A 22421-nucleotide genomic window follows, 5' to 3' on the forward strand; every position below is an offset into this window, starting at 1 on the left:
TGTGACATGGATGCCCGTCTGAACAGTGCGACACTTGGCAGAGGTGTACACATGCATGCAAGTGTGGTGGTGTGTGTACATGTGTGGTGCACTTCCTGTGTTGCATGTGATGTCTGGCTCACCTTTGGCTGCTCATGCTGTTGTATGTGTATGGATGGAGGTGGCATTTGCGATATGGCTGTGGTATGGCTCATGTGTGCGAGTTGCAATGACATGTGTGTTGGGGATTGTGATGACATGTCTGAGGTTTGCCAATGCCACTCATGTGCAACTGCCATGTGTGTATGTGTCCATTGTACAGTGCCCTGATGCCTGTGTTTTGTTTCTCCCTGTCTGCAGCGTCAACTGAAGAAGAGGGCGGAGAAGGTGCTGTGGAGCACAGCAGCGGGGATCCCACCGCCAGCCGGAGACGCAAGGCCCGGCTCCCCTCCCGTGTTGTCATCTCGTCGGGGAGTGAGGAGTCCGGTGCCGCGTCCCAGGCCACAGCTGCCGGGGGGAGGTCCAAGAGGCGGAGGTTGGAGTTGGACTCCTCGGCAGCAGAAGGGGCAGCTGGGACCCACAGGGCCCAACAGGGGAAGATGGCACGGAGTCATCCAGGTTGGTGGGGGGTTTGGTGGAGGAGGAGGCCGTGCAAGCACCAGAGACGGGGTCTGGAGGTGGGGATCCCACTGGTGCTAGTGGTGCAGTCCAGGACCAGGGACAGGAGGCAGCACAGGCCGCCGCAGAGGTGCCTGTGTGCAATCCTGTCCCCGATCCTGTCCCTGCATCATCTTGCACCAGCAGGGATGCCTACGTCCAGACCCGTTTTCAGGCAGGGGATGAGCTGACGTCAACTGGCCTTCCTCTGCCTGCGGACGTGGCTATCCAGGTCCGGGTTGAGCCTGTCCTGGCTGGTGTGGCGTTGCGTCAACGGGCCATGCGAGGTGACCTGCAGTCTTTTCATGGAGAGACTGCACGTCATCTCGAATGGCTCGTTGACCACGTCAGCCTGCTGGGACAGGTCACCCAGACCGGATTCCTCCGTCTGATGGGGCTTGCTCCGACCCCCTCCTCAACTGGACCCCCTACGCGCCAGTCGTCCTCTGTGCCATCTTCCCACCCATCAGTCACCTGGGTGCCCTGTGGAGCTGCCTCTGACAGTGCGGCCAGGCTGGTGGAGGAGGCATCCCTGCCACAGTCGGCAGTCGGACATCCAGCAGGGGTGGCCACATCAAAAACTGCACCCCAGCCGGCGGAGGATGTGCAGGCAGCAGGAGGCAGTGCACGGGCAGAGGCAGAGCAGCAGCAGCAACATGGTGGGAGCCATGAAGGCTCGGGGCCTTCGACATCGGAGGGGCAGGCATCGGCCGGAGGGCAGGAGGACCCCAGACAGAGAGTGTCTTCCGTGTGGCAGCGGTTGGGCCACGCCATAGGTGCGGAGCGGCGGCGGGCGGAAGAGGCGCGGCTCACAATGGTCAGGGCGGAGAACTCCATGCGGAGGGCCCTTAGGCGGGCCGAGTGCCTCGAGGCAATCCGCAGGGGGTTGGAGGAGGACACGGCGTCGTCCCTGCGGACCCTCGGGGCCATGGAACTGGACCGCCTCCGGGACATCGAACAGGAGTTCGATGAAGCCCTGGCCCGGAACACCACGGAGTGAGCCGCTGGACTTGCCCGCCGCCTTTGTATATAGTTCTTTAGTTTTAGGTTTCCTTTGTTTGTTCTTATGATTTGGAGTCGACAGACACTGCTCCACTTTTTGTGTATAGTTGCTTTTTAGTTAGGTTTTTTTTTAGGTTTCCTTTGTTCAGTAGGGCTCATGGACCCTTTCGAGTTTTTTACATTGTTCTTAATTTGATAGATATTTTTTTACATTTGACTTTGGACGACATTTTTTTGGATTATGATTTGGAGTTCTTTATTTTTATACGGACATGCAGCTTAATTTTTTTTACTTCCCATTGTAGTTTGTTTAATTTCTTTAGCATTCTTTCTTTTTTTCAATACAATTTTGTTTTCATACTTCACTGTGTGGTATCATCTCATTGGTTTCATGCATGTCATGTTGGGTGTTTTCCCATTCAATTGCAAACATTGTGTGTGACGGACATGGGTTCATTAGCTTCATGAACATTGGGGGTGTGACATGTAATTTCCATTTCCATGTGGGTGAATGGGTTACTTGGTAGGGCTTTTTGGCTGTGGAGGCTGACCACAACACACATGATTGGGGATTGTGAGGACCTGGTCGAGGGTGCCCCTGGTGGCTGGGGAGTGGTGGGAGACATGGGTGGGGGCCTGGTGAAGGGTGGCCCTGCACTGCTGGGGGGTGGTGGTGGTGGGAGACATGAGTGGGGGCCTGGTGGAGGGTGCCCCTGCACAGCTGGGGGGTGGGGGTGGTGGGAGACATGAGTGGGGGCCTGGTGGAGGGTGCCCCTGGATGGTGGGGGGTGGGGGTGGTGGGAGACATGAGTGGGTGGAGGGTGCCCCTGGATGCTGGGGGGTGGGGGTGCAGGGGGACATGAGTGGGGGCCTGGTGGTGGTGCCCCTGCACTGCTGGGGGGTGGGGGTGGTGGGAGACATGAGTGGGGGCCTGGTGGAGGCTGCCCCTGGTGGCTGGGGGGTGGGGGTAGTGGGAGACATGAGTGGGGGCCTGGTGGAGGGTGCCCCTGCACTGCTGGGGGGTGGGGGTGGTGGGAGACATGAGTGGGGGCCTGGTGGAGGCTGCCCCTGGTAGCTGGGGGGTGGGGGTGGTGGGAGACATGAGTGGGGGCCTGGTGGAGGCTGCCCCTGCACTGCTGGGGGGTGGGGGTGGTGGGAGACATGAGTGGGGGCCTGGTGGAGGCTGCCCCTGCACTGATGGGGGGTGGGGGTGGTGGGAGACATGAGTGGGGGCCTGGTGGAGGCTGCCCCTGGTGGCTGGGGGGTAGGGGTGGTGGGAGACATGAGTGGGGGCCTGGTGGAGGCTGCCCCTGCACTGCTGGGGGGTGGGGGTGGTGGGAGACATGAGTGGGGGCCTGGTGGAGGCTGCCCCTGCACTGCTGGGGGGTGGGGGTGGTGGGAGACATGAGTGGGGGCCTGGTGGAGGCTGCCCCTGCACTGCTGGGGGGTGGGGGTGGTGGGAGACATGAGTGGGGGCCTGGTGGAGGGTGCCCCTGGTGGCTGGGTGGTGAGGGTGGTGGGAGACATGAGTGGGGGCCTGGTGGGGGCTGCCCCTGCACTGCTGGGGGGTGGGGGTGGTGGGAGACATGAGTGGGGGCCTGGTGGAGGCTGCCCCTGCACTGCTGGGGGGTGGGGGTGGTGGGAGACATGAGTGGGGGCCTGGTGGAGGCTGCCCCTGGTGGCTGGGGGGTGGGGGTGGTGGGAGACATGAGTGGGGCCCTGGTGGAGGGTGCCCCTGGATGCTGGGGGGTGGGTTGCAGGGGGACATGAGTGGGGGCCTGGTGGTGCTGCCCCTGCACTGCTGGGGGGTGGGGGTGGTGGGAGACATGAGTGGGGGCCTGGTGGGGGCTGACCCTGCACTGCTGGGGGGTGGGGGTGGTGGGAGACATGAGTGGGGGCCTGGTGGAGGGTGCCCCTGCACTGCTGGGGGGTGGGGGTGGTGGGAGACATGAGTGGGGGCATGGTGGAGGCTGCCCCTGGTGGCTGGGGGGTGGGGGTGGTGGGAGACATGAGTGGGGGCCTGGTGGAGGCTGCCCCTGCACTGCTGGGGGGGTGGGGGTGGTGGGAGACATGAGTGGGGGCCTGGTGGAGGCTGCCCCTGCACTGCTGGGGGGTGGGGGTGGTGGGAGACATGAGTGGGGGCCTGGTGGAGGCTGCCCCTGGTGGCTGGGGGGTGGGGGTGGTGGGAGACATGAGTGGGGGCCTAGTGGAGGCTGCCCCTGCACTGCTGGGAGGTGGGGGTGGTGGGAGACATGAGTGGGGGGCTGGTGGAGGCTGCCCCTGCACTGCTGGGGAGTGGGGGTGATGGGAGACATGAGTGGGGGCCTGGTGGAGGCTGCCCCTGCACTGCTGGGGAGTGGGGGTAGTGGAAGACATGAGTGGGGGCCTGGTGGAGGGTGCCCCTGGTGGCTGGGTGGTGGGGGTGGTGGGAGACATGAGTGGGGGCCTGGTGGGGGCTGCCCCTGCACTGCTGGGGGGTGGGGGTGGTGGGAGACATGAGTGGGGGCCTGGTGGAGGCTGCCCCTGCACTGCTGGGGGGTGTGGGTGGTGGGAGACATGAGTGGGGGCCGGGTGGAGGCTTCCCCTGCACTGCTGGGGGGTGGGGGGGTGGGAGACATGAGTGGGGGCCTGGTGGGGGCTGCCCCTGCACTGCTGGGGGGTGGGGGTGGTGGGAGACATGAGTGGGGGCCTGGTGGAGGCTGCCCCTGCACTGCTGGGGGGTGGGGGTGGTGGGAGACATGAGTGGGGGCCTGGTGGAGGCTGCCCCTGCACTGCTGGGGGGTGGGGGTGGTGGGAGACATGAGTGGGGGCCTGGTGGAGGCTGCCCCTGCACTGCTGGGGGTGGGGGTGGTGGGAGACATGAGTGGGGGCCTGGTGGAGGGTTCCCCTGGATGCTGGGGGGTGGGGGTGCAGGGGGACATGAGTGGGGGCCTGGTGGTGCTGCCCCTGCACTGCTGGGGGGTGGGGGTGGTGGGAGACATGAGTGGGGGCCTGGTGGAGGGTGCCCCTGGTGGCTGGGTGGTGGGGGTGGTGGGAGACATGAGTGGGGGCCTGGTGGGGGCTGCCCCTGCACTGCTGGGGGGTGGGGGTGGTGGGAGACATGAGTGGGGGCCTGGTGGAGGCTGCCCCTGCACTGCTGGGGGGTGGGGGTGGTGGGAGACATGAGTGGGGGCCTGGTGGAGGCTGCCCCTGGTGGCTGGGGGGTGGGGGTGGTGGGAGACATGAGTGGGGGCCTGGTGGAGGCTGCCCCTGCACTGCTGGGGGGTGGGGTGGTGGGAGACATGAGTGGGGGCCTGGTGGAGGCTGCCCCTGCACTGCTGGGGGGTGGGGGTGGTGGGAGACATGAGTGGGGGCCTGGTGAAGGCTGCCCCTGCACTGCTGGGGGGTGGGGGTGGTGGGAGACATGAGTGGGGGCCTGGTGGAGGGTGCCCCTGGTGGCTGGGTGGTGGGGGTGGTGGGAGACATGAGTGGGGGCCTGGTGGGGGCTGCCCCTGCACTGCTGGGGGGTGGGGGTGGTGGGAGACATGAGTGGGGGCCTGGTGGAGACTGCCCCTGCACTGCTGGGGGGTGGGGGTGGTGGGAGACATGAGTGGGGGCCTGGTGGAGGCTGCCCCTGCACTGCTGGGGGGTGGGGGTGGTGGGAGACATGAGTGGGGGCCTGGTGGAGGCTGCCCCTGCACTGCTGGGGGGTGGGGGTGGTAGGAGACATGAGTGGGGGCCTGGTGGAGGCTGCCCCTGCACTGCTGGGGGGTGGGGTGGTGGGAGACATGAGTGGGGGCCTGGTGGAGGCTGCCCCTGCACTGGTGGGGGTGGTGGGAGACATGAGTGGGGGCCTGGTGGAGGGTGCCCCTGGATGCTGGGGGGTGGGGGTGCAGGGGGACATGAGTGGGGGCCTGGTGGTGCTGCCCCTGCACTGCTGGGGGGTGGGGGTGGTGGGAGACATGAGTGGGGGCCTGGTGGAGGGTGCCCCTGGTGGCTGGGTGGTGGGGGTGGTGGGAGACATGAGTGGGGGCCTGGTGGGGGCTGCCCCTACACTGCTGGGGGTGGGGGTGGTGGGAGACATGAGTGGGGGCCTGGTGGAGGCTGCCCCTGCACTGCTGGGGGGTGGGGGTGGTGAGAGACATGAGTGGGGGCCTGGTGGAGGCTGCCCCTGCACTGCTGGGGGGTGGGGGTGGTGGGAGACATAAGTGGGGGCCTGGTGGAGGCTGCCCCTGCACTGCTGGGGGTTGGGGGTGGTGGGAGACATGAGTGGGGGCCTGGTGGAGGGTGCCCCTGGATGCTGGGGTGTGGGGGTAGAGGGGGACATGAGTGGGGGCCTGGTGGTGCTGCCTCTGCACTGCTGGGGGGTGGGGGTGGTGGGAGACATGAGTGGGGGCCTGGTGGAGGGTGCCCCTGGATGCTGGGGGGTGGGGGGTGCAGGGGGACATGAGTGGGGGCCTGGTGGTGCTGCCCCTGCACTGCTGGGGGGTGGGGGTGGTGGGAGACATGAGTGGGGGCCTGGTGGAGGCTGCCCCTGCTGGCTGGAGGGTGGGGGTGGTGGGAGACATGAGTGGGGGCCTGGTGGTGGCTGCCCCTGCACTGCTGGGGGGTGGGGGTGGTGGGAGACATGAGTGGGGGCCTGGTGGAGGCTGCCCCTGCACTGCTGGGGGGGTGGGGGTGGTGGGAGACATGAGTGGGGGCCTGGTGGAGGCTGCCCCTGCACTGCTGGGGGGTGGGGGTGGTGGGAGACATGGGTGGGGGCCTGGTGGAGGCTGCCCCTGGTGGCTGGGGGGTGGGGGTGGTGGGAGACATGAGTGGGGGCCTGGTGGAGGCTGCCCCTGCACTGCTGGGGGGTGGGGGTGTTAGGAGACATGAGTGGGGGCCTGGTGGAGGCTGCCCCTGGTGGCTGGGGGGTGGGGGTGGTGGGAGACATGAGTGGGGGCCTGGTGGAGGCTGCCCCTGCACTGCTGGGGGGTGGGGGGGTGGGAGACATGAGTGGGGGCCTGGTGGAGGGTGCCCCTGGATGGTGGGGGGTGGGGGTGGTGGGAGACATGAGTGGGGGCCTGGTGGAGGGTGCCCCTGCACTGCTGGGGGGTGGGGGTGGTGGGAGACATGAGTGGGGGCCTGGTGGAGGGTGCCCCTGGATGGTGGGGGGTGGGGGTGGTGGGAGACATGAATGGGGGCCTGGTGGAGTGTGCCCCTGCACTGCTGGGGGGTGGGGGTGGTGGGAGACATGAGTGGGGGCCTGGTGGAGGCTGCCCCTGGTGGCTGGGGGGTGGGGGTGGTGGGAGACATGAGTGGGGGCCTGATGGAGGGTGCCCCTGGATGCGGGGGGTGGGGGTGCAGGGGGACATGAGTGGGGGCCTGGTGGTGCTGCCCCTGCACTGCTGGGGGGTGGGGGTGGTGGGAGACATGAGTGGGGGCCTGGTGGAGGCTGCCCCTGCACTGCTGGGGGGTGGGGGTGGTGGGAGACATGAGTGGGGGCCTGGTGGAGGGTGCCCCTGGATGGTGGGGGTGGGGGTGGTGGGAGACATGAGTGGGGGCCTGGTGGAGGGTGCCCCTGCACTGCTGGGGGGTGGGGGTGGTGGGAGACATGAGTGGGGGCCTGGTGGAGGCTGCCTCTGGTGGCTGGGGGGTGGGGGTGGTGGGAGACATGAGTGGGGGCCTCGTGGAGGCTGCCCCTGCACTGCTGGGGGGTGGGGGTGGTGGGAGACATGAGTGGGGGCCTGGTGGAGGCTGCCCCTGCACTGCTGGGGGGTGGGGGTGGTGGGAGACATGAGTGGGGGCCTGGTGGAGGCTGCCCCTGGTGGCTGGAGGGTGGGGGTGGTGGGAGACATTAGTGGGGGCCTGGTGGAGGCTGCCCCTGCACTGCTGGGGGGTGGGGGTGGTGGGAGAAATGAGTGGGGGCCTGGTGGAGGCTGCCCCTGCACTGCTGGGGGGTGGGGGTGGTGGGAGACATGAGTGGGGGCCTGGTGGAGGCTGCCCCTGCACTGCTGGGGGGTGGGGGTGGTGGGAGACATGAGTGGGGGCCTGGTGGAGGGTGCCCCTGGTGGCTGGGTGGTGGGGGTGGTGGGAGACATGAGTGGGGGCCTGGTGGGGGCTGCCCCTGCACTGCTGGGGGGTGGGGGTGGTGGGAGACATGAGTGGGGGCCTGGTGGAGGCTGCACCTGCACTGCTGGGGGGTGGGGGTGGTGGGAGACATGAGTGGGGGCCTGGTGGAGGCTGCCCCTGCACTGCTGGCGGGTGGGGGTGGTGGGAGACATGAGTGGGGGCTGCCCCTGCACTGCTGGGGGGTGGGGGTGGTGGGAGACATGAGTGGGGGCCTGGTGGAGGCTGCCCCTGCACTGCTGGGGGGTGGGGGTGGTGGGAGACATGAGTGGGGGCCTGGTGGAGGCTGCCCCTGCACTGCTGGCGGGTGGGGGTGGTTTTAGACATGAGGCGGGGCCTGGTGGAGGCTGCCCCTGCACTGCTGGGGGGTGGGGGTGGTGGGAGACATGAGTGGGGGCCTGGTGGAGGGTGCCCCTGGTGGCTGGGTGGTGGGGGTGGTGGAAGACATGAGTGGGGGCCTGGTGGGGGCTGCCCCTGCACTGCTGGGGGGTGGGGGTGGTGGGAGACATGAGTGGGGGCCTGGTGGAGGCTGCCCCTGCACTGCTGGGGGGTGGGGGTGGTGGGAGACATGAGTGGGGGCCTGGTGGAGGCTGCCCATGGTGGCAGGGGGATGGGGGTGGTGGGAGACATGGGTGGGGGCCTGGTGGGGGCTGCCCATGGTGGCAGTGGGGTGGGGGTGGTGGGAGACATGAGTGGGGGCCTGGTGGAGGGTGGCCATGGTGGATGGGGGGTGGGGGTGGTTGGAGACATGAGTGGGGGCCTGGTGGAGGCTGCCCCTGCACTGCTGGGGGGTGGGGGTGGTGGGAGACATGAGTGGGGGCCTGGTGGAGGGTGCCCCTGCACTGCTGGGGGGTGGGGGTGGTGGGAGACATGAGAGGGGGCCTGATGGAGGCTGCCCATGGTGGCAGGGGGGTGGGGGTGGTGGGAAACATGAGTGGGGGCCTGGTGGAGGCTGCCCCTGCACTGCTGGGGGGTGGGGGTGGTGGGAGACATGAGTGGGGGCCTGGTGGAGGGTGCCCCTGGTGGCTGGGTGGTGGGGGTGGTGGAAGACATGAGTGGGGGCCTGGTGGGGGCTGCCCCTGCACTGCTGGGGGGTGGGGGTGGTGGGAGACATGAGTGGGGGCCTGGTGGAGGCTGCCCCTGCACTGCTGGGGGGTGGGGGTGGTGGGAGACATGAGTGGGGCCTGGTGGAGGCTGCCCCTGCACTGCTGGGGGGTGGGGGTGGTGGGAGACATGAGTGGGGGCCTGGTGGAGGCTGCCCCTGCACTGCTGGGGGGTGGGGGTGGTGGGAGACATGAGTGGGGGCCTGGTGGAGGGTGCCCCTGGATGCTGGGGGGTGGGGGTGCAGGGGGACATGAGTGGGGGCCTGGTGGTGCTGCCCCTGCACTGCTGGGGCGTGGGTGTGGTGGGAAACATGAGTGGGGGCCTGCTGGAGGGTGCCCCTGGTGGCTGGGGGGTGGGGGTGGTGGGAGACATGAGTGGGGGCCTGGTGGAGGCTGCCCCTGCACTGCTGGGGGGTGGGGTGGTGGGAGACATGAGTGGGGGCCTGGTGGAGGGTGCCCCTGGATGGTGGGGGGTGGGGGTGGTGGGAGACATGAGTGGGGGCCTGGTGGAGGCTGCCCCTGGTGGCTGGGGGGTGGGGGTGGTGGTAGACATGAGTGGGGGCCTGGTGGAGGCTGCCCCTGCACTGCTGGGGGGTGGGGGTGATAGGGGACATGAGTGGGGGCCTGGTGGGGGCTGGCCATGGTGGCTGGGGGGTGGGGGTGGTGGGAGACATGCATTGTTGATCAGTAGTGCAAGGTGACATGTGGGTTGGCTGGGGGGCATGCCCATGGTGGATGGGCTGCCTGCGGGACATGAGCAGGGGTGCAGGGTAGTCCCCCGTGGTGTGGGCTGCCTGCAGGGGCCGTGGAGGTTGTGGAGCGTACACCTGGGAGGACCCACACGGCCAATTCACGTGTAGTACTCCCCAGAACCCCTGAAATACACATACCCTGCTGAAATCGCGTGTGGAACTTCCCGCACACCCCTGAAATACACGTACCCTGCTGAAATCGCGTGTGGAACTTCCCGCGCACCCCTGAAATACACATACCCTGCTGAAATCGCGTGTGGAACTTCCCGCGCACCCCTGAAATACACGTACCCTGCTGAAATTGCGTGTGGAACTTCCCGTGCACCCCTAAAATACACGTACCCTGCTCAAATCGCGTGTGGTACTTCCCGCGCACCCCTGAAATACACGTACCCTGCTGAAATCGCGTGTGGAACTTCCCGCGCACCCCTGAAATACACGTACCCTGCTCGCACTGGCCCAATCGCGTGTGGAACTTCCCGCGCACCCCTGAAATACACGTACCCTGCTGAAATCGCGTGTGGAACTTCCCGCGCACCCCTGGAATACACATACCCTGCTGAAATCGCGTGTGGAACTTCCCGCGCACCCCTGAAATACACGTACCCTGCTGAAATCGCGTGTGGAACTTCCCGCGCACCCATGGAATACACGTACCCTGCTGAAATCGCGTGTGGAACTTCCCGTGCACCCATGGAATACACGTACCCTGCTCGCACTGGGCCAATTGCGTGTGGAACTTCCCGCGCACCCCTGAAATACACGTACCCTGCCGAAATCGCGTGTGAGAATTCCCGCGCACCCCGGTATACACGCACACGTAATTTTTTGTCAGCGGGTGTCCGTGTTTGTGGGTACCCCTTTGCACGTCATTTGTCCTGGAGGGCCACAGCATAGGACATTCTTCATGGCTGTATATAGGTGCTATTTGTTGGCGCACCTTTTGGCGCACATTTCTTCCAGGCGGAGAGACGCTACCGCCTGCTTTCTTGTGGCCGTCGTGTTTGTGCCTGTGCGCTGGGTTGAGCGTGCGCTTTTTTGCCCTATTCTATTCCATGAATACGTGTTGTAGGCGAGCGTGTGGGCTTACGCGCACTTGTACCCTGTACTTCCCCCGTGACGCCCACGTTTTGGCAAGTTGTTCCCCATTCCGAGTGTTACGCCCCGTGTTCTGCCTACTTTTGTTGCGTGCGCCGCGCTATGTGCGATTTTCGCTGTGGCCTGTGCGATTTTCGCTCTGACCTGGCGCACGCTGTTAGATGGCCTGTGCGCCAACGTGCGCCGCGCACTTTTTTTTCGCACATCCGATGGTTTTCTCGCGCACGGCCTTCCATGAATCGATGTGCGCTGCTTTTCGTGCGATTTTCGCACTTGCACTGCGATTTTCGCTATTCCACTGCGATTCGCACGTTTTTGCCCACTTGCGCTGCGCTAATTATTCCATGAATCGGCCTGATAATTTCCGCTTATTTTTACTGCAGAGAGCGCTAAGGCCCTCCATACGATTTAAATGTGGTACCAGGTTATTATGGTTACCAGATGCCAAAAAATCAAAAAACAATATCACCCGTGCCTCTAGAATTTACCAATGAGGGCTCTATGTTTGTAAACACTTCCAATTTTTGAAGAGTCTAAATGCATGCATCCACTCTTATAGATAAATGCGGTTTTCTGAAGTTTGGCCCTTTTAGTCTTAGGCTTAGATGGTGAGACCTTGTCCCTTTCTTGATGTGAATTCCCTCGAATGCACACAAGTCATTTTGAATTAACTAGATGTTCCCGGCACAGTATATGCCATTCTAGCATATTTTAAAGGTCAATATTTGTCATGATCACTGCTTCCAAGGAGATAGGACCACCCCAACGTCCTTGGAAGCAGGCCCCTAACCCTAATCCTAGGCACCAGCCGGTCCCCACAGGGACCTTTTGGACCTTGTCCTGGCGCCGGTGGCACCAGGCTCATCATTATCATCGGTCCCGGCACTGGAAGCGCCGGGCTCATCATTGGTGTGAATGTGCTTGGGTGGACTTACCTGCGGCAGACCATGCTGCTTACTTTCCAGCCTCTTAGAAGCCCTCTGTGAACAGGGACTACTTTCTTACCTGGGTGGGGCAGCTCCACTCCCTGGATACAGCACTGGAACTCTTCTGGAAGCAGGAACTCTTTTCTTACCTAGGCCGGGCCGTGGAAGAAGACGCCTCATCACTCCAAAGCTATTTAAACCACACCGGATTGATGAAACGTGCTTCGCGGTATTCTGCATCTGCAGCAGAACGCTCACCGAGTCTGTTCCAGCCTTTCTTCTTTTGATCCTGAACCTGCAAGAATTATACTTACCATTCCTGTACCCGACCAACATCAGCACCTGCAAAAGACCAGAAAACAACAGGTTAGCAAGACGAACTTTACATGCAGTGCTTACTCACCTGATCCGTCGGCAGCGGCCGTGTCTCACGCTGCACCTTCGCCTGCAAAGACCAACAGCATTATTATACTTACCGGCACGCTGTGCATTCCGGATTCTTCACGCTGCATCTTCACCTGCAAAGACCAACAGCATTATTATACTTACCGGCACGCTGTGCATTCCGGATTCTTCACGCTGCATCTTCACCTGCAAAGACACAGCATTGTTACACTTACCGGCACGCGGCGAATTCCGGATTTCTTCATTCTGCATCGTCGCCTGTAAAGACAAAGAAAAAGACATTAAGCAGGTACTTACTCACGCCCATCACGCTCGTCGCAATCAAACGCCTGCGAATACTCCGGCATCTCTTAAACACGAACTAATCTGCAAGGGAAGAGACAGTTGGAGCGCTTGCCATACTTACGAATCTCCAGGCGCTTCACTGCCACGCATTAAAAGACTATAAAGACAAAAGGTGTCCAGAAACTTACCGGTCGTGCAGACAACGACGGTAACCATCCTCTGAAGTCAAGAGGCCAATGTTTCACCAGTGAAGGAACTGGCAACGGCACCCTGCACTAGACGCAGATGGAGAGCCCAGCATTCACCTATCTAAGGTGAGCACGTTGACCTGGGAGGGGGGCTCTACAGACAAGCTGGGAAGAGAGAGATAGGGACATTCAACAACCCAGACCTTTAATCCCCATATTCTTTCACCTGCAGAAACCTCACCCTTCGAGTTCGACACACAGTGCGAAGAGGTTCGACCCCAGAAGCCAGTCGAGTCCTGCACATCACTTTTCGAGTCACAGACACCTTCCTGCCAAGACCCGCGCCTCCGTGGGAATCAGGTGAGCGTTACAGAACGCGAAGCCCACCACAAAACTCCTACCCAGGCGCAATGGAAACCTCAGACACTCATCAACTAGCCCAGTTGCTTGGGGAATTAAGAGCAGAAGTACATGCAGCTCATCAGGAAACTAACTCTCTAAGAAGAGAACTGATAATTTCCAAGGAGCGAACAGAGGACCTTGCTAGGCAGTTGTTACAAACGCAGGCAGGACAGACACCTTTGCCCGTTCCAGGAGGGAGCTATCCTTCTGCATCAGCTTCAAATCCAGTGCAAATCAATCTGCCCGGTAATGTGCCCTTGGCTCCGCCCGAACGCTTTTCTGGTGATCCAAAGAAATTCGCAGTGTTCATCAACCAGTGCCGCCTGCACTTCTTATGTCGACCAGCTGCATTCCCAACAGACCAGGCCAAGGTGGCTTTCGTGCTTTCTTATCTCAGTGGCAGCGCTGCAGATTAGTCGATCCCTTTAGTCACTCAGGATGATCCGGTTTTACATGATTTTCAGGCCTTCCAGTCCAGCATGGAGAAACTGTTCGCAAGACATGCACAAGGGCAGGCCTTTGACAATGAACTTCTCTCATTACGACAGGGTAATCAAGACCTCTTGACTTATATAGCCTCTTTCAATAGACTCATAGTGGAAACACAATGGCCCGAGGACAAGAGAATAACGCTTTTCTACAGAGGCCTGCGCGGAGAGCTCAAGGATGTGCTAGCGCAAGTTGTGAATCCTCCACAAGAATGTTCTGACTATATTGACTTAGTTGTCCAATTGGACCATAGACTACAGAACAGGAAGGCAGATCGTTCCAGATTTGATACCCGAGTGTTTTCTAAACCACAGACTTCGAATAAGGGAGCTGACACTGTGGAACCCATGCAAATAGGGGGCATGAAAGGACCTTTAACCCAGAAAGAGCGGGAAAGAAGAAGGCAGCTGCAATTATGCCTCTATTGCGGAAACTCAGGACACTTTCTTCGGGACTGTCCATTGAAGCCAGCTAAGAAGACTGTAGGAGCCGCGGATACCTGCACCACAAATTCTGAGCAGGGAAACAACCTCGCCCGACAAGAGTAGAGGTCCTCTTGCCGAGCGTTAAGATCTGTCCCGTGACCTCGCATTTCGTGATACCCATGGTCCTCATTAGTCCTGAACGTCCGGATCGTTTGCATGCAATTGAAGCTTACATTGACAGTGGAGCAATCGGTAACTATGTGGACCGTGAAATGGTATCAAGGATGAATCTACCCCTTGTCCCTAAGGCAGTAAAAGACGTCATCACTACTGTGGATGGCACGGAGATAGCCTCCGGACCAGTAACGCATGCCACCCAAGAAGTGACGCTAGTGAGTCAAGATGGACACCGGGAGAGAATCGTGTTCGATGTAATCAAGGCCCCTCAGTTCCAGATCATTCTGGGAATCCCTTGGTTAGAGAAGCACAATCCTCAGATCGATTGGCGAGCAAAGACGGATCAGTTTCCAGAGTGTTTTACCACTTGTTATCCTCGGCCTGATGTTTCACTGGCGGCGATCTCTTCTGAGGAGATTCCCAAATTACCTCCCGAATACCAGGAATTCCAAGACGTCTTCCAGAAGGATCAAGCTAACACCCTGCCTCCTCATAGGTCTTACGACTGTCAAATAGATCTGATACCCGGAACAACTCCTCCTTGCAGCAGGATCTATGCCTTCACCGAGCCAGAGAACCTTCACCTCAGACAGTACCTGGACCAATACCTAGCTAACGGGTTTATCCGTCCTTCAAAATCTCCAGCTTCATCGGCTTTGTTCTTCGTTCCGAAAAAGGAAGGAGACCTTAGGACTTGTATAGATTACCGCGCCCTGAATCAGATCACTGTTAAAAACAGATACCCGTTACCTTTGATCCCTGAACTCCTGGACCAAGTCAAAGATGCATGTATATACACAAAGCTGGATCTCAGAGGAGCCTACCACTTGGTACGGATAAAAGAGGGCGATGAATGGAAAACGGCCTTCCGCACCAAGTACGGGCTATTCGAATATCAAGTGATGCTCTTTGGACTGTGTAATGCTCCTGCTGCTTTCCAATATTTTATGAACGATGTCCTTAGAGAACTCATAGACGTGTGTGTTGTTGTCTACATTGACGACATCCTCGTCTATTCATCATCTGAAGAAGAACATCAGAGACACGTTAAAAAGGTTCTTGAGAGATTGCGTCAACATAATCTTTTTGCTAAGCTTGAGAAATGCGTTTTCAACGTAACGGAAGTCGAGTTCCTGGGATTCATATTGTCACCTAACGGAGTCCATATGGATTCAAAGAAAGTTGATGCAATTATCAAGTGGCCATCACCAACCTCTGTAAAAGGAGTTCAAAGCATGTTAGGATTCGCTAACTTTTACCGCAGATTCATTCCGGAATTTTCTCGGATAGTCCAGCCCATCACCGCTCTGTTGAAAAAGAACAAACGTTTTGAGTGGTCTTCAGAAGCAGAATAAGCTTTTCAAGACTTAAAAGCTAAGTTCATTTCTGCACCTGTTTTAAAACATCCTCGCCCAGAACTTCCTTACATCATGGAAACGGATGCTTCTAGTCTTGCTATGGGGGCAGTGTTATCACAAAGAGATCCGGTCACTCACCAACTACATCCTGTTGCCTTTTGGTCCCGCAAGTTTTCGCCTCCCGAGATCAACTATTCAATTACAGACAAGGAACTTTTGGCCATCAGATCGGCTTTTAAAGCCTGGCGGCATTATCTTCTAGGAGCCAGACACACAGTCACCGTAATGACTGACCACCGCAATTTACAATATCTAAAGACAGCCAAAGCTCAGTCTTCCAGACAGCTTCGCTGGGCTCTGTTTCTAGCAGAATTTGACTTTATAATTACTTATCGACCAGGCAGTAAGAACAGAACAGCGGATGCCCTCTCCCGGATGGGAGTAGATGAACATTTGATCAATCCAGATCCAATACCCATAATCCCAGAACAAAGGATTTTGGGTTTGGTCAGCACTCAATCTTTTGAAGACATCAAGACCACGGTTAAATCACTCCTAACTCCGGCCGATTTGCAGGACTGGCAATTAAAGGGAAAAGAATTCTCAGTAGATCAAGACCTACCATATTTCCGAGGACGATTGCACTTGCCCTGTGAGAAACTACAAAAACAAGTAATCTCCTGCTATCACGATTCTCTAATTGAGGGGCACCCTGGCATTACCAAAACCATGGAAAAGATTAAAAGACATTTCTGGTGGCCATCGTGGAAAAAGGATATTAGAGACTTTGTAATCTCCTGCGGTGTGTGCGCCCAGAATAAGAGTCAAAAGCAGAAACCAGCCGGCCTATTACAGCCACTTGACATCCCTCCCTGTCCATGGCATACCCTGTCCTTGGATTTTATCACGGACTTACCTCCATGCTTGGGGTATACTACCATCTTAGTAGTCGTGGATCTATTCTCCAAGATGGCTCACTTCATACCCCTGAAGGGTCTACCTTCAGCCTCAGTATTGGCCCGAGAATTCTTGGCAAACATCGTTCGCTTACACGGTTTTCCTTCGGTTTTAGTCTCCGATAGGGGAAGTCAATTCATCTCCCACTTCTGGCGCAGTTGCTGTCGTCTAGCCCAAGTTGATGTAAGACTTTCGACCAGTCACCATCCCCAAACTGACGGACAAACCGAAAGGACAAATCAGACACTAGAACAATATCTACGTTGCATGCTCCAACAAACAGAAAACCCCTGGAAGGACATTCTTTGGATCGCTGAATACGCTTACAACAATTCGACTCATTCTGGAACCGGGAAGACTCCTTTTTTCCTATTATACGGACACCATCCTAGAACCTCCAACCTGGATCCTCCCCAAGAAATTGAAGCACCTGCTGTGGATCACTTGCATTCGGAGATCACCTGTGCTTTTAAGGAAGCCACTGCCCATCTGCAAAGAGCTAAAGCTCAATTCAAAAAGGCAGCCGATCGGCACCGTAAAGAGGCCCCTCACTACGCTGTAGGAGATCAGGTCTGGTTATCCACTAAGCACCTGCCTTTAAAAGGACCCCGCACCTTCATCCCAAGATACCTTGGACCCTACCTCATATCTGCCATAATTAATCCGATGGCTGTCAAATTGGAATTACCTACGCATATGAAAATACATCCAGTATTCCATGTCTCCTTATTAAAACCAGTACAACCAGAAACCCGATTGACTGAACTCCCAGAACCCGTTTTGGTAGACGGAGAACTCGAATTCGAAGTAAAGAACATCCTAGACTCCAAAATCTCCAAATCTAAATTGTACTATCTGGTTGATTGGAAAGGATACGGTACCCAGGAGAGGTCTTGGGAACCCTCAGAACATGTCCACGCACCTCGTCTGGTCAAGAGATTCCATCTGAATCACCCCGACAAGCCAAAGCCCCCGGAGAAGACACGCTTAGGAGGGGCCTTGAGGGGGGGTACTGTCATGATCACTGCTTCCAAGGAGCCAGGACCAGCCCAACGACCTTGGAAGCAGGCCCCTAACCCTAATCCTAGGCACCAGCCGGTCCCCACAGGGACCTTTTGGACCTTGTCCTGGCGCCGGTGGCACCAGGCTCATCATTATCATCTGTCCCGGCACTGGAAGCGCCGGGCTCATCATTGGTGTGAAAGTGCTTGGGTGGACTTACCTGCGGCAGACCATGCTGCTTACTTACCAGCCTCTTAGAAGCCCTCTGTGAACAGGGACTACTTTCTTACCTGGGTGGGGCAGCTCCACTCCCTGGATACAGCACTGGAACTCTTCTGGAAGCAGGAACTCTTTTCTTACCTAGGCGGGGCCGTGGAAGAAGACGCCTCATCACTCCAAGGCTATTTAAACCACACCCGATTGATGAAACGTGCTTCGCGTTATTCTGCATCTGCAGCAGAACGCTCACCGAGTCTGTTCCAGCCTTTCTTCTTTTGATCCTGAACCTGCAAGAATTATACTTACCATTCCTGTACCCGACCAACATCAGCACCTGCAAAAGACCAGAAAACAACAGGTTAGCAAGACGAACTTTACATGCAGTGCTTACTCACCTGATCCATCGGCAGCGGCCGTGTCTCATGCTGCACCTTCGCCTGCAAAGACCAACAGCATTATTATACTTACCGGCATGCTGTGCATTCCTGATTCTTCACGCTGCATCTTCACCTGCAAAGACCAACAGCATTATTATACTTACCGGCACGCTGTGCATTCCGGATTCTTCACGCTGCATCTTCACCTGCAAAGACACAGCATTGTTACACTTACCGGCACGCGGCGAATTCCGGATTTCTTCATTCTGCATCGTCGCCTGTAAAGACAAAGAAAAAGACATTAGGCAGGTACTTACTCACGCCCATCACGCTCGTCGCAATCAAACGCCTGCGAATACTCCGGCATCTCTTAAACACGAACTAATCTGCAAGGGAAGAGACAGTTGGAGCGCTTGCCATACTTACGAATCTCCAGGCGCTTCACTGCCACGCATTAAAAGACTATAAAGACAAAAGGTGTCCAGAAACTCACCGGTCGTGCAGACAACGACGGTAACCATCCTCTGAAGTCAAGAGGCCAATGTTTCACCAGTGAAGGAACTGGCAACGGCACCCTGCACTAGACGCAGATGGAGAGCCCAGCATTCACCTATCTAAGGTGAGCACGTTGACCTGGGAGGGGGGCTCTACAGACAAGCTGGGAAGAAAGAGATAGGGACATTCAACAACCCAGACCTTTAATCCCCATATTCTTTCACCTGCAGAAACCTCACCCTTCGAGTTCGACACACAGTGCGAAGAGGTTCGACCCCAGAAGCCAGTCGAGTCCTGCACATCACTTATCGAGTCACAGACACCTTCCTGCCAAGACCCGCGCCTCCGTGGGAATCAGGTGAGCGTTACAATATTGGTCAGTATTTCATAGGGTCACTTCTGTCCCCCTTCCTAAATATAAGAATTACCACTGATTGCCTCCAGGATGTGGGGAGTAAGTCCTGTGACTTATTAATCATCATTGAAAAGGCTAAACAAAACGATCTTCTTTTTGATTTGAAAGGCATGTTTGTATTAGATGGAATGAGAGGTATGTGCGGTATAAGAACCGAGGGTAAGTTTAATCCATTTATTGCACAGGCCTCTAAGATGTGTCTTTGTAGACACATACTTGCCAACCGTGTACCATTGCAGAGTCCCTGTGATGTCATAAGATTGCATAGTAGCATAATTATAGCACCTATTTTCAGTTTTTGCTTTTGAGGAGGCATTCATTCTACAGTGTTTCGCTCTTTAGAGACTGAAACGTTGAGCTGGTCATTAATTTACTGTTCATTAACACTGGAACCACTGTGCCTTGTGTGAAGAGAAGTGGGGTGGAAAGAAGTAACTTGAAATTCAAATGTTTTGAGTGCAAGGTGAAGGTGACCGCGTAGAACCATGCTCATTCTGTTTGTTAAAATTATATCTGTTGTTGAAATTGAAGGGCACACAGTGGTGCATTTTGCCATTTGGACAGCAGAGGGCAACCAAACACTGATAAATTGCTTTGTTAAAATGATGGCTGCTGCTGAAGTGGAAGGACACACAGAGGTGCACTTTGACTTTTGGGCAGAAGAGGGCAAACACCCAGAGGTGTGTTTTGCCATTTGGGCAGCAGAGGTCAAGCTAACACTGATAAATTGCATCAGCAGGGCACAGAAACATACCTAAGCATTTTATATATATAGATAGATTGTACCATATCCCCTTATGTTACTGTAGCTGTCTTGGTAGTTTTCTTCTTCCTAGTGCTTTCATACATTACGACTTGACTAATACATTTCTTATTTCTTCTATGATTCCAGACAGTTTCCCTTGTCATCCCTAAAGGTATCTCCTGATCAGGCTTTGTCTCAAATATTTCTGTGGGCTCCACTGTGGGCTTGCTAATATCCACCCGTGTTTTATTACCAACAGACAAAGTGTTCTACAAAATGTTGAATAATTTAGCCTAATTGATAGATACCCTTTCTAGTATAAGAGATTGCAAATCTAATTTCTGTTCTAAAACTTCACATTTCTCAACCAGCACAGTAAGAAGTTTCTCCAGTGTGTTAAACAGTTCAGTAGAGGAACAGATAACATTACTTTTGTGTGAATTTTCCAAACTTTCCTGCAAATCCTCCATCTCATCTTTCATATTACCCAAAGCATCATCTTGCAAGACAGTAGTAGAAATGCACCTGTTAAAGGCTCCATGCATATCAATGGCATCAACAATGACTGAAAAAGATTGTGAGCACACCAAACCAACACCTTTATCAGCTCTCGTGGTGAAGGTAGAAGTTACAATATCAACCACTGCAGGGTTAATTGTGACCTTCACCTTCACCTGCCTGTGCACCCAGCTTTATGAGTTGTTTTTACTCAATTCTTTACTGCACACCGTATGCTCTTGTTGTTTCTTCACTTGTGACTACAGCATTTAATTTGTTATTGCACTTCTTCTTAACATTAACACATAATTGGTCCAGAAGCTATCAGTCTCAGCAACCTTCTTTCCTTTCTAGGCACATCACAGTGTGACTTTGTTCGCAGTTGGAGCCTTAGAAATTGGAAATAAAAAGAAGAAATGCACTAGTTGTAATTGGTGCAATTCATGTTATATTAGCTCTAGAAGTCCATTGTTGACTTCCTATCACTAGGACAAGAGTCACACCTTGTAAGGTTTAACTGCCCATCCACTTGAGCCATCCGTGTGACCACAGATATTCAATCAAAGAGTTAATGAGTCTAGCTCCATTAGAAACTAAGCTATGGAACGCCTATCTGTTTCCAAATCCAGCCCAGGCAGCTACAACATATAACTCTCAATATAGTATCAGTAGCATCGTGCACCAACCTACCACATCATACTTCCTCATATCAAACAATAGCATTCCTTCCTTACCATACCTTAGCAATCCATTGTGATTGTTTTTATTGCCTTCCTTACCTCACTGCATCCACGCATGTGTAATGTTTTGACACTAACTAGTTGATTATTAGCACCAGCAGATAATTAACTATTCACTGACTTGGCATTCCTAGATATTTAAGACTGTGTGGCTGTGTCTCAATGTATAGGTTTGTGTATTCTGTGAATATGAGTGTGAGAATGGATGTTTAAGTGTGATTGCATACATGTATGTGTGGATATTAGTGCATGTAGGCGTTTGTGGGAGTGTCTGTGTGTGTGTAGATCTATGTATTAATACATACATATTTAGGTGTAGAGTGAAATTGTGTGTGTTTGTGTGTGTGCATGTGAGAGAGAGAGAGCGAGAGAGAGAGAGTGAGAGAGGGGGGGAGAGACTGTGAGTGAATATGTGTTAGTGAGTTCATGTGTGCCTTTGTTCCAATACAGTTGGTATCGTTGAGAATATGGTGGAGCTAATTAGACATATTGGGGCAATGCCGGACATATGATGTAGGTACCAAGTATATGGTGCTTGAACCTGGGTATATTAGGTCAATACAAAGCATCGGAGTACTAGGGTTATTGTCTGAATGCATGATCATCTGATGACACTATCTGGGGAGTTCAAGGGTATATGAGGCTGAACCGACCCTAGCGGGCAGGAAATTTGTATGCTCGCTGGCCAGCCAGTGCACCCTTCAAGCTTGAGGAGCCTGAAAACAGGGGCGGGCATCATTGGAGCCACTGGGGACCCCTCTAGCACTGGGATACGGGGACAGGAAGGAGGTTGACCAGCAGACTGGAGACGGGAAAGCAAGACATTTTACCACAGCCCCTGTGTATAAGGCATTCCTCCTTTTTCCATCCTGCATCCATCTTGTGCACTGTATGCATGTGTGCACTGCATTCATTTGTGTTTCATTTTAAAAAATCGCATATAGGTGGTGTTGTATCAAGGTGGTGTGCTTTACATCCTGCATTCATCTTGAGCACTGGCTTCATTTGTGTTCCATTTTTCAAAATTGTATGTAGGTGGTGTGCTTTACCTCCTGCATCCATCTTGTGCACTGCATTGGGATCCTTTTATAATTTGAACCCTGCTCCTCACCTATTTCTCTGCATTTGTACTTGTGCCCTCTTTAACTACTAGGCCGTCTTGGAGTAAGTGCTAGGACTGTGCAGTGCACCCCCCCTTCTTCCCTTCTCTCATCTATCCTCTCCCTCTGAGATGGTACTCAACATTGCTCCTATCTTCTCTAACTGCTACACTTTCGCCTACCCTCCTCCCCCCTCTCTGAGGAAGTCTGGACAAAAAAAGCACAAAAAAGAGATACTGTGTGCAAATCCTGGCCTTTCCATCGCAGACACCTACATCAGCGCATCTTCCAGAGAGATCTTTACCAATAGCTTTTTCTTTGTCCCCTCTTCAAACCTATGGACTTCTCATGTCATCTCTACACTTTCCCCTTTCACATCCTCTCCCATTAATGGGAGCACCAAGTGGGAAGTCCTATTGGCGGGCTTCGTCTCCTCACGCTGCATCATTAGTGTCTAGCACACTGGCACTATCCTGGTTCAGGGTCCTCAAGCCAACCTCCTTCTCTTTGACCGGATCCTGCTGTCCTTCATTAACTTTC

This window comes from Ambystoma mexicanum, chromosome 11 (assembly GCF_040938575.1).
Source record: "Ambystoma mexicanum isolate Mex_15411 chromosome 11, UKY_AmexF1_1, whole genome shotgun sequence".
NCBI lineage: Eukaryota > Metazoa > Chordata > Amphibia > Caudata > Ambystomatidae > Ambystoma > Ambystoma mexicanum.